Below are 11,679 nucleotides of genomic sequence, written 5' to 3'. Positions count from 1 at the left end.
ATTTGATTTTTTTCATATGACTATATATGGTTTTGATTTCTTTATCAAAAAACTGCCTGTTCATATACTTTGCCCATTTATCAATTGGGGAATGACTTGTGTTCTCATAAATTTGACAGTTCTTTATATATTTGAGATGTAAGACCTTAATCTGAGAAACTGTCTATAAAACTGCCCCCCCTCAATTTTCTGATTTCCTTCTAATCTTGACTATATTGGTTTTATTTATACAAAACTTTTTAAATTTAATGTAATCAAAATTATCCATTTCATACCTCACAATGCTCTTTACCTCTTACATATTCATAAATTGTTCTCCCATCCATAAATCTGATAGGTAATATGTTCCATGTTCTTCTAATTTTCTTGTGATATCTCCCTTTATATGTAGGTCATGTATCCATTTTGACCTTATCTTGGTAACTGGTATAAGATATTGGTCTATGCCCAATTTCTGCCAGACAACTTTCCAGTTTTCCCAGGATTTTTTTTTATCAGATAACGAATTCTCATCCCCAAAGCTTAAATCTTTACATGTGTCAAACACAAGGTTACTATAAAAATTTGCTACTGTGTATTGTATGTCTACTCTGTTCCACTGATCTATCTTTCTATTTCTTAGCCAGTAATAGATAATAGTTTTGATAATTACTGCCTTATAATATAGTTTAAAATCTGGTAATATTCCTTTAAGATAAAATAAAAACTCCTCTGTATAACTTAAAAAATTTTTAATTTAGTATTTTATTTTTCCCCAGTTATATGCATAAACAATTTTTAACATTTGTTTTTAAAACTTTGAGTTCCAAATTCTCTACTTTCCTCCCTCCCCACCCCCACTCATTGAGAAGGCAAGAAGTTCAGTATAGGTTATAAATGCAAAACATTTCTATATTACTCTTGTTGTGAAAGAAAATATAGACCTTCAAAAAACCCCAAAACCCCAAGAAAAATTAAAAAATAAAAAAAGGTATGCTTCAATCTGTATTTAGACACCATCAGTTCTTTGTCTGGGGATAGATAGCATTTTTCATCATAAATCCTTCAAAGTTGTCTTGGATCATTGTATTGCTGAGAATAACTAAGTCATTCACAAGTGATCATCTTATAATATTGTTGTTATTTTCTCCGTATAACTTTCAAAGCTCTTCACAAGTTGGCTCCAACTGACCTTTTCAGGCTTATTGTATGTTACTTCTGTTCTTATTTCCAGCCAAACTGACCTATTTGCTGTTCCACACATATGGTGTTCCCCCTCTGATATCCGAGGTTGCAGAGGCTGTTCTCCTTACTTAGAAAGCACTCCATCTTCTCCTCAGTCTCCTAGAATTCCTAGATTCCTTCAAAGTTGAGTTCAAGATCTGCCTTTTAAAGGAAACCTGTCTTGATTCCCCTAGTACCTAGCACCCTCCCTTCAGACATTGTCACCAATATATTTCATATGAAATTCTGTTTGTACTTGTTTTCCCTTCAATAGAATGTAAGCTTCTTGAGGGCAAGAACAATTTTATTTTTGTCTTTGCTTCCCCAACACCTAGAGATTTGCTTGATACATGGTAGGTAATTTTTAAAAGCTTGTTAAAAGAGTGGTTGAAAAAAGGGTAGAATGTAAGCAGGTTGTAAAGAGCTTTAAACACTGAGAGAAATTTATATTTTATCCTAGTAACTATAGGAAGCCCCTAGAACTTCTTTTTTTTTTAGAGGGCAATGGGGGTTAAGTGACTTGCCCAAGGTCACATGGCTAGTTTTGTGTGTGTGTGTGTGTGTGTGTGTGTGTGTGTGTGTGTGTGTGAAGTGTCTGAGGCTGGATTTGAATTCAGGTCCTCCTGACTCCAGGGCCGGTGCTCTATTCACTGCACCACCTATCCACCCAAGATACTTTGGAGGGGAGAATACAAGGCAGTTGGGGTTAAGTGACTTGCCCAAGGTCACACAGGTAGTGTCAAGTGTCTGATGCCACATTTTAATGTGGGTCTTCCTGACTCCAGGGATGGTGCTCTATTTACTATGCCACCAAGCTGCCCTGCCCTTGGAACTTCTTGAACAGGAGAGATATAGTCACACCTGGGCTTTTAGAACTATCAATCACTTTGGCAGCTGTAGAGAAAGGAATGTAGAGGACTAGACACTGGGAGATCAGTTAGAAGGCTATGGCAATATTGAAGGTGAGATACCACAGAGGTCAGAGGTAAGGTGGGTGAGGTATAAATGGAAAAAGTATATAGATTTGAGAGACACCAAGGAGGTAAAAAATCAACAATACTTAGCAACTGAATATGGGGGATAGTCAATGACAGAGAAAAGTTGAGGATGACTTCTAGGTTACAGTCTAGGGTGACTGGAAAAACTTAAGCTCTTTGACAGGAATAGGGAAGTCAGGAGAAAGAATTGGATTTAGAGCAACATATGAGTTCTGTTTTGGTCATGTTATGTTTGAGATGCCTATGGAATATAGGAAAGGAGCTGTCCAGCAGGCAATTGGTAATGTGGAAATGTTAGATATGAGAATCCTCCTTGGGAATTGAGGAGTCCACCCTGAGAATAAAAATGAGAAGGTCCAGGACGGAGCCTTGTGCAACTTCTGCTCCTAAGAGATTGAATGCGGATGATAATTCTTGAGAGAAAACAGTAGGAAGAGAGGCACAACAGGAAAGTATCCTAAAAAACACAGGGATCAGAGGATATAAAACAGGACTTCTGACCTTCTTTTGTATCATGGCCAGCTTTGGCCATCTGGTGAAGGTAAGGATCCTTCTCAAAATAATGTTTGTAAATGCATAAAATAAAATACATAGGATTAGATAGGAAACTAATTATTTAGTATTAATACACATATCAAAATTTAAAATAATAACTAGGTGATGGACTACTAATCTAGGAGAAAGATGCTGACTGACTTTTAAAAATAATATTTTTGTTATTTTCTTTTGCTTTTGTGTCATCTTCATTTCTTAATATATTACTCTCCCCAATCCCTCTAACAAAAATTTAAAAGGAAAAAAAAGCAGTTCAGCAAAAGCAGCCAACATAATCAACATCTAATATACCCTCAAGGAGCTTAAATATAGGAGAGACAACATATTTATAAATAGGTACCTGTTAGATGTAAGATTAAAGTTACTTTAGAGGTGAAGGCCCTGGTGAGGGGCAGGGAACTAAGAACTAGAAAAAGTCTCCTACTGAAATGTCCTAGTGACATTTGAGCTGAGTCCTGAAGGAAGTCAGTGATTCTAACAGGAAGATGTGAAGAGACAGTAGAGGGCTAGAAGAGAAATAATGGTGAGATGACTGGAAAGACAGGAAGGTTGTAAAGAGAATTAAAGGGGCATTTCCCAAAAGAGAAGGGAGGGTATGGAATAAAGGATACAAGTAGGATTTTATACTGGGACCTCAGTGAGCTAAGGCAGGGTCCTCTAGTGAGAGAGGAAGGAGGGACAGGTGGTATAGGTGGTTTGCATAGAAAAGTTTTTAAAAAACAACTTTGGAGAATTTAATCAGAGAATTAACTGGTAAAAAGCAGAGACTGGGGGGGGGGGGAATGGAGCCAAGATGGTGGAGTAAAAGCACAAACTTGTCATGTGCTCCAGATACAACCACTTTCAATACCTGTAAAAAAATGACTCTAAACAAACTTTAGAGCTACAGAACCCACGAAATGACAGAGAGAAACAAATCTACTGAAGGAAGCCTGGCAAGCTAACAGGAAAGGTCTATCACAGAACACTGGGAGCCCAGCACAGTCCCCCTGAGCCAAGGTTCTGGCCCCAGGGTGGCCCAGACTGGCCAGAGCAGACTTCAGGAGAGTGAATCACTAGTAGCTGTGGCAGTTTCCAAACTTCTCAACCCATAAACACCAAAGAGAAAATAAAAGGTCAGTGGGGAATTCTGTTGGAAGGGTGAAGGAAGAGAAGAGGGGTCTGGCCCCTGCCCCTGGGGTGAGAAGTGGTGCAGGGGAAGCAGTTGCAGCTGCTACAATGTGGCTGCTTCCAGAGCTCCTGGCCTGCAAATAATAGGGGTCCAAGCAACCATTGAGAGGGTAATAGCTCTTGGTTTAACCTGCTTGGATCTGGATTGCAGTCTTAGGTGGTTGTCCTGGAGTCTGTGGCCAGTGTGCCAGAGCTTGTGGGGGCTGTAGAGAGGGCACCCAACTAATAGCTTCAGCAGCTGCAAAAACCCCAGTGATATTGGACAAAGCTCTCTCCATCCTGTAAGCAGAGTTCTACCATGGCAAAGAGCTCAAAAGTCAAGTAGTTGGCAAGATGAGCAAGCAGAGGAAGCACAAACAGATCATACAATCCTTTTTTGGGGACAAAAAGGATCAAAGCATGGAACTGGAGGAGGACAACAAAGTCAGAACTCCTGTATCTGCATCCAAGAAAAATATGAATTGGTTACAGGCCATGGATGAGCTCAAGAAGGATTTTGAAAATCAAGTAAGAGAAATGGAGGAAAAAATGGGAAGAGACATGAGAATGAGGTAATAAAATCATGAAAAGAGAGTAAACAGCCTGCTAAAGGAGACACAAAAATGCACTGAAAATACACCTCAAAAAATAGACTAACTCAAATTGCAAAAGAGGCTCAAAAAGGCAATGAGAAGAATGCCATAAAAAGCCTAAGTTGCCAGATGGAAAAGGAATTTCAAAAACTCACTGAAGAGAATAACTCCTTCAAAATTAGATTGGAGCAATTGGAAGCTAATGACTTTGTGAGAAATCAAGATACTATAAAACAGATCCTAACAAATGAAAAAATAGAAGGCAGTGTGAAATATCTCATTGAACTGACCTGGAAAATAGATCCAGGAGAGATCATTTAAAAATTTTTGGACTACCTGAAAGCAATGATCAAAAAAAGAGCCTAGACACCATCTTTCAAGAAATTATCAAGCAAAATTATCCTGATATTCTAGAACCAGAGGACAAAATAGAAATAATTGACTGCCTGTCTCTTGAAAAAGATCCCCAAAAGAAAACTCCTAGAAATATTATAGCCAAATTCCATAGTTCGCAGGTCAAGGAGAAAATACTGCAAGCAGTCAGGAAGAAACAATTTGAGTATTGTGGAAACACAATCAGGATAACACAAGACCTAGCAGCTTCTACATTAAGCTTCTACATTATTATTAAGTAATAATAGAATGTATGTGTGTGTGTATATATATATACTATTATTACTGTTATTTTACATGGAACTGGGAAATAAGATATACAGGCACTGGGGCATAGAGATCCATTGTGCCCTACTGGAAAATTGGAGGGGGGAGGGGGTAAGATATGGGAGAGAGCAAATTGGGGGAGGGGATATTCAGTGGGATTGATATTTTGGGGTGGTGGGTAGGAGAAAAATGGGGAGAAAACTTATAACTCAAAATCTTGTAGAAATGAATGATGTAAAATAAAAAAGGGAAAAAAAGAAAAATAAAGTTTAAAAAAGTATGCTTTGATCCACAAAAAAATAAAATAAAATGCATATTTAAAAAATAAAATAAAATTAAGGGTGGCGAGGTGGTGCAGTGAATAGAGCACAGGCCCTGGAGTCAAGAGGACCTGAGTTCAAATTCAGCCTCAGACACTTAACACAAAAACTAGCCGAGTGACCTTGGGCAAGTCATTTAACTCCAATTGCCCTCTAAAAAGCAAATTAAATTAAATTAATAGATGAGAGAGAAATTTATTGGGAGAAGAAGAAAAGGAGAGATAGATTAGGGTAAATTATCTCATATAAAAGAGGCAAGAGAAACACTGTTACAATGGAGAGAAAGAGCAGGAAGGTGAAAGGGAATGGGTCAACCTTACTCTCATTGAATTTGGCTTGAGGAGGGAATAATATACACATTCAATTGGGTATCTTACCTTACAGGAAAGCAGGGGGGAATGGGATAAGAGGGGGGATGATAGAAGGGAGGGCATATTGGGGGAAATGGTAGTTAGAAGCAAACACTTTTGAAAAGTGACAGGGTCGCTGCGTAACCTTGGGCAAGTTATTTAACCCCAATTGCCCTCCAAAAGGCAAAAAAAAAAAAAAGTGACAGGGTCAAAGTAGAAAGTAAAATAAGTGGGGGGCAGGATAGGATGGAGGGGGATATATAGTTAGTCTTTCACAATATAACTACAATGGAAATGTTTTATGTAACTACACATTTACAACCTATGTTGAATTATGTCTTCCCAGTGGGGGGGAGGGTGAGGAGGGAAGAAGAGGAAGACTCTGGAACTCAAAGTTTCGAAAACAAATGTTAAAAAAAAATTGTTTTTTACATGCAACTGGGAAATAAGATATATAGGCACTGGGGTATAGAAATCCACCTTGCCCTACTAGAAAGTTGGGGGGGATAGGGGAGGATATAAGAGAGAACAGAATTGGGGAAAGGGTGTTCAGTAGGCTCGCTTTTTTTGGGGGTGGAGGTAGAGAAAGACAGAGAAAATTTGTAACTGAAAATCTTGTGGAAATGAATGTTGAAAACTAAAAATAAATCAATAAATTGGAAAAAAAAAACAGAGACAGGTAGGCAGCCACCATAGTACAAATGAGCCTGGATAACCTAAATTTGTTCTGGATCCAGTTAGCACAGGTTATATTACTTCCTCTATTTGCATTCTGTAGCAAGGGAGTAGGATTAGAGAAAGCAGATGGTGGGAATAATTCAAGGAATTAGCACTCATTGGACAATGGGATTCAAAGGTAGGATATGGTATAAAATTCAACTGGTTAAGGGTCAAGTTTTTGAAGGGAGGGAAATGAGTCCAGAGTAAGGAATGAGTGACTGGGAGAACTAGGAGGGATGGAATGGTTGGAAGAGTCGATGGGGTCTGAGAACAGGTTTGGGAAGGATGAGGCTGAAGAAAAGAGGAATGTTAGAGTTAGAACCATCAGTCATTTAACAAGCATTTATTAAACTCCTACTATGTAACAGACACAATAAATTCTGGATTATGGAAACAGAACCTCAGGGGTATAACCATTCCTGTATGTGGCTGAGGTAAAATGCAGGAGCAGGTCATGGAAGCTGAAGAAGTTGATGAAGCAAAGGGTATTTACAGGTATGTATGCATGTGGGTAGGACAGTTTGGGTGGAGAGGGAGACTCATGTGCCAAATAGTAAATTTTCTGAGAAAGGAGGGAGAATGGTTTGAAGGCCTATAGATAATAGCCACTAGGTAAGGTGATCTGTCCAGATGAAATGAAGCTCTAAGGATGAAATGTGGTTGAGTGACATAGAGGAGGAGGTAGGGGTAAGGGAGATATAGAAGTGGCAATGAAGAACATGAAGCATGTTGATTCCAACTGACACTTAGGGAAGTATTGCCCCAGAGACAGTTCCAAAGGTGAGTGATAAACTCCCTCTGGATTCGAAGGGGGAAGTGAGTAAGGGTCTACAGAAATCTATATGAAAGGTCATTGCTTCTGCCAGGAAAGTGCCATCAGTACAGCTCATAGATGACAAGGATAGAAATGCCTGCTTTTATGTCTTAGTTCAGTATGGGGGTGATGAGAGAGGAGATGAGGGAAGGTAGCCAGGGATGTAATGCCTTCTAGGGAAAGCTACAGTTTTCATGACTTCAAGGAAATGAAAGGAGCATGGAAGGAAGTGGAGAGTAGATAAGTTATGGTGTAGGAATGTAATGGAATACTATTATGCTATAAGAAATGATGAAGGGCATAGCTTCTGAGAAATTTGAGATTTATATGAATAGATGCAGAGTCCAGTGAGCAGAACCAGAAGAATGTATACAATGACAACACAGTGAAGACAAACAACTTTGAAATACTTAAGAACTCTGAGTAAAACAAGGACCAATCATACTTTCTAGGCACAATGCAGAATCATGTTACTCACCATCTGACAGAGAGGGGATAGACTCAAGATGCAGAATAACATCACCGTTTTGGGACTTGGTCAGCATAAGAATTTGTATTGCATATTTGTTATAAGGATTTTTGTCCTTTTTCCATTGGGGTGGAGATGAACATGAGAAAAAATGAATTCTTGTTAATTGTAAAGGAATTTTATAAATGTGTTTTAATGATTGTTGATTGATTTATCTCAAGCCTTCCCCCCCCCCCCCCCCCCCGACTTCTTGCCAAAAAATCCCCAGTACTCTTCTTTTAGTCTAGTGCTGCCCCCCTTCCTATCATGTAAGGATGGAGCTTATCATGTGAGCTAGGCAGCCTGCACTCTGAATCACAGAGATTTGGGGTGAAGTTATAGGATATGTCTACTACTACTAGAAAGGGTGCGACAGTGGTATGGCTTATTGATTATGATTCCCAGAGCAAAAAGTATAGCAAGAGCACATGACAAGAAACATAAGCTACTGCGACCCTGGTGCTCTAGTCCAAGACTAGAGGCAGGATAGTTGAACAGGATGAGGCTTGGTCTCAGACCAAGCTGGTTGTGGAGAGTGGAGATGAAGGATGATTTATTTACCCTCCAATCAACCCTTAGCTGCAGATCAGTTCTAAAGATGAGCTGATAAACTCTCCCTAGATTTAGGGAAAAGCAAGGGTCTGTGGAAGGTCTTCCTGAAAGGTCACTGATTCTGCCATATTGATGTGCCAAAAGGAGCGAGACAAGAGACCCCTGAGAGTAAAATTTGGAAGTGGATTTTATTTTCCGTGGGACTGTTTGGGGTCAGGCCCAAATGGAACAGTGAGTTTGCAAGGACAATGTGTTAGCTTTTAAAGGGATACCTCGTGGCCAAAGGTTAGGTATTATACAAGCAGAAACTTGCAGAGACCAAGGACAGTGACTGGTCAGTATGATGGGGTACCTGGGGTCTAGATCAATTTGTGAAACCAACTTGTAAAACCAGTCTGTTCAATTGTAACTGCAATTTGTTCTTTCCCACCCTTGAGATCTGCCCCTTCTCCCTATCCCACACTCCACCTAGGCAACACCCTGTGACCCGTTTGTTCTTACTTAATCTCTTCATTTCTTCTGGGCCTGGCCCACACCCTCCTTTATCCTTGCCTTTTGTCTCCTTCGACCTGGCCCAAATCTTATCTAAACTATCTATTCACATGCTCCTCTTGGTCAGCTCTGACCTTTGTCTATGCACTGAGGCCCCTCCCATCTGGTCAGCCCTGACAATGGCAGCCCTACCCTTTAAAGGTAAAAGCATGTACCCCTCTCACTTGCAGGTCCCCTAAAGGACTCTTGCCCAATTCTCATGGAAGCATAACGATAAACTTCTACAACTCTCACTCCAATTAAGCCTGAGACCTTGAATTCTTTCCAGATGATACTGCAGGTTTTCTGGTCTTAGATGAGATCAGAATTCCTGCTGAACCTATTGGGATCCCCTCCTCCCCCCATCAAGTACACACTTCGAAATTCCTGCCAGCAGCAACAAGTCTCCCTGACCTGTAAGCCTGTCCACCTCTGTGGAGGTGGGCTGACTGGGTAAAGGCAGAGATCAGTGAGGCAAGGGACAGGGAAGAATGGGGTCATGCAGGACAGTGAATTTATCCTAGGCTAAAATTCCATTGGGGGTAGGGTCATGCACAGCAATATCAGCACAGATCATAAATAAGGATAGAATTGACCATTTTCTGCCTTAGTTCAATATTCTTGCCATGAAACCATGTTACCTCTCACATGAATGAATGAAGGAACTGGAGATGTTTATAGTGGGAAAGAGATGATGTGGGGGTGGAGAAGAAGGAAGTCTATGATTTAGGGTTTCTGTTCAAGGATAAGCTTGGATGACAAGCTGTCAGGGATCTTATGGAAGGGATTTCTTAACGGGTGGGAGGTTGGATTAGATGATTTATAAGTTTTCTTCCAACTCTAATTGCCTATTATCTGAATTTTTTTTTCTTTTTGAAGGGAGGAAGGTAGGACCATTGCTAGTTTTGTGTTAAGTGTCTGAAGCCAAATTTGAACTCAGGTCCTCCTGACTCCATGGCCAGTGCTCTATTCACTGTGCCACCTAGCTGCCCCAATTTAGTCTATTAGGGGGCAGGTTTATCTTCACATCAGGGAAGCTTCCTGTGGGCTCTGCTGCACCCTTCAGCAAATTCCCTCCATCACAGGCTCCAGCCTATTAGGGTGCAGAATTTACTTTCAAAGCAGGGGAGGTCTTCAAACTCCCCCCTAGGTCTATTAAGGGGCAGGGAAGAACTTCAAATTCCCATTCCCATTTCAGAAGGGAGTGTATTAGCTGCAGCAGAATCAGGGAAGGCTTCATGTAGAAGGTGGAACTGATGGGGGACGGGATCCCAATAGGTTCAGCAGGAATTCTGATCTTATCTAAGACCAGAAAACCAGCAATATCCTCTGGAAAGAATTCAAGGTCTCCGGCTTAATTGGAGTGAGAGTTGTAGAAGTTTATTGTTATGCTACCAAGAGAATTGAGCAAGAGTCCTTTAGGGGACCTGCAAGTGAGATGGGTACATGTTTTAACCTTTAAAGGGTAGGGCTGCCATTGTCAGGGCTGACCAGATGGGAGGGGCCTCAGTGCATAGACAAAGGTCAGAGCTGACCAAGAGGAGCATGTGAATAGATAGTTTAGATAAGATTTGGGCCAGGTCGAAGGAGACAAAAGGCAAGGATAAAGGAGGGTGTGGGCCAGGCCCAGAAGAAATGAAGAGATTAAGTAAGAACAAACGGGTCACAGGGTGTTGCCTAGGTGGAGTGTGGGATAGGGAGAAGGGGCAGATCTCAAGGGTGGGAAAGGACAAGTTGCAGTTACAACTTCACAGACTGGTTTTACAAGTTGGTTTCACAAATTGACCTAGACCCCAGGTACCCCATCAGAACTTGAGCTAAATCTTAAATAAAATTGGGTATTCTGAAAGAAGGCCATGAAAGTCTGGAGAGTGAATGTCATGGATAAGGCACAGTAAGAAAACAAGTCTGGATAGATCTCAATGAATATTGGGAGCAATGTGTAAGAAGGAGGAGTAATTGAGAGATTGCTATCTTAGATGGAGTGGGGTGGAAGAGAGAGATCAAGAGCACAGATTAACCTTGGAATGGGGAAGAAAACGAAGAAAGTCTAGTGGAAAAAATATACTTGTGATGAGATATAGGGTTTAGGGGTGTGCAAGATCCCAAAATACCAACATGCCGGGTGCTGCCAAATGACTCAAGTCTTCTCTTAGCCAAAGAAAAGCAAAGTTTATTAAAAGTTCACCATAATGAGAGACTCTTAAGGAGCTTCGGCATCTGTGATGCTTCTATTGGACAAGCCGGCCAGAATAATCTGACACAGAATTCTCTGGCCTCCTCTTTTCATGGGGGCAAGATGGGGGTCTTATATATAGCAAACTCCAGTGACAAGAGATTAAGGGTGGGAAGTAGCTAGAGGCTACCTGGAGATGAGGCAATGGAGGACTAGACTAGTTAAAGGGTGTGTACATATTTTGGGAGGATCTAGGGTAGGAAGTAGCTAGACAAAGGAGGGCTAGGCTAGTAACAAAGATTTGGGCTGAGCCACAATGAAAGGTTTATGGCCTCAGGCAAATGCATCATCAAATGGGAAGATTCATTCAGAGTTCTAGGGGGTTCCCTGAGCCTGTACCTCATCACTTGTGACAGACAGAGGGAAAAAAAAAAGATGAACTTTTTGATGCTCCGTGGGCTTTCAGTTCCATTATTTATCAATCAAAGATAAAGATAAAAAGATTATCCAGTAATATTTAATGCACCATATTCTGCCTGCCTAGGTGGCA

Source organism: Petaurus breviceps, unplaced genomic scaffold, assembly GCF_028583685.1.
Source record: "Petaurus breviceps papuanus isolate PSGF00001 unplaced genomic scaffold, PetGlider_PUasm1.0 90630, whole genome shotgun sequence".
Lineage (NCBI taxonomy): Eukaryota > Metazoa > Chordata > Mammalia > Diprotodontia > Petauridae > Petaurus > Petaurus breviceps.
This window is presented reverse-complemented; position numbering follows the sequence as displayed.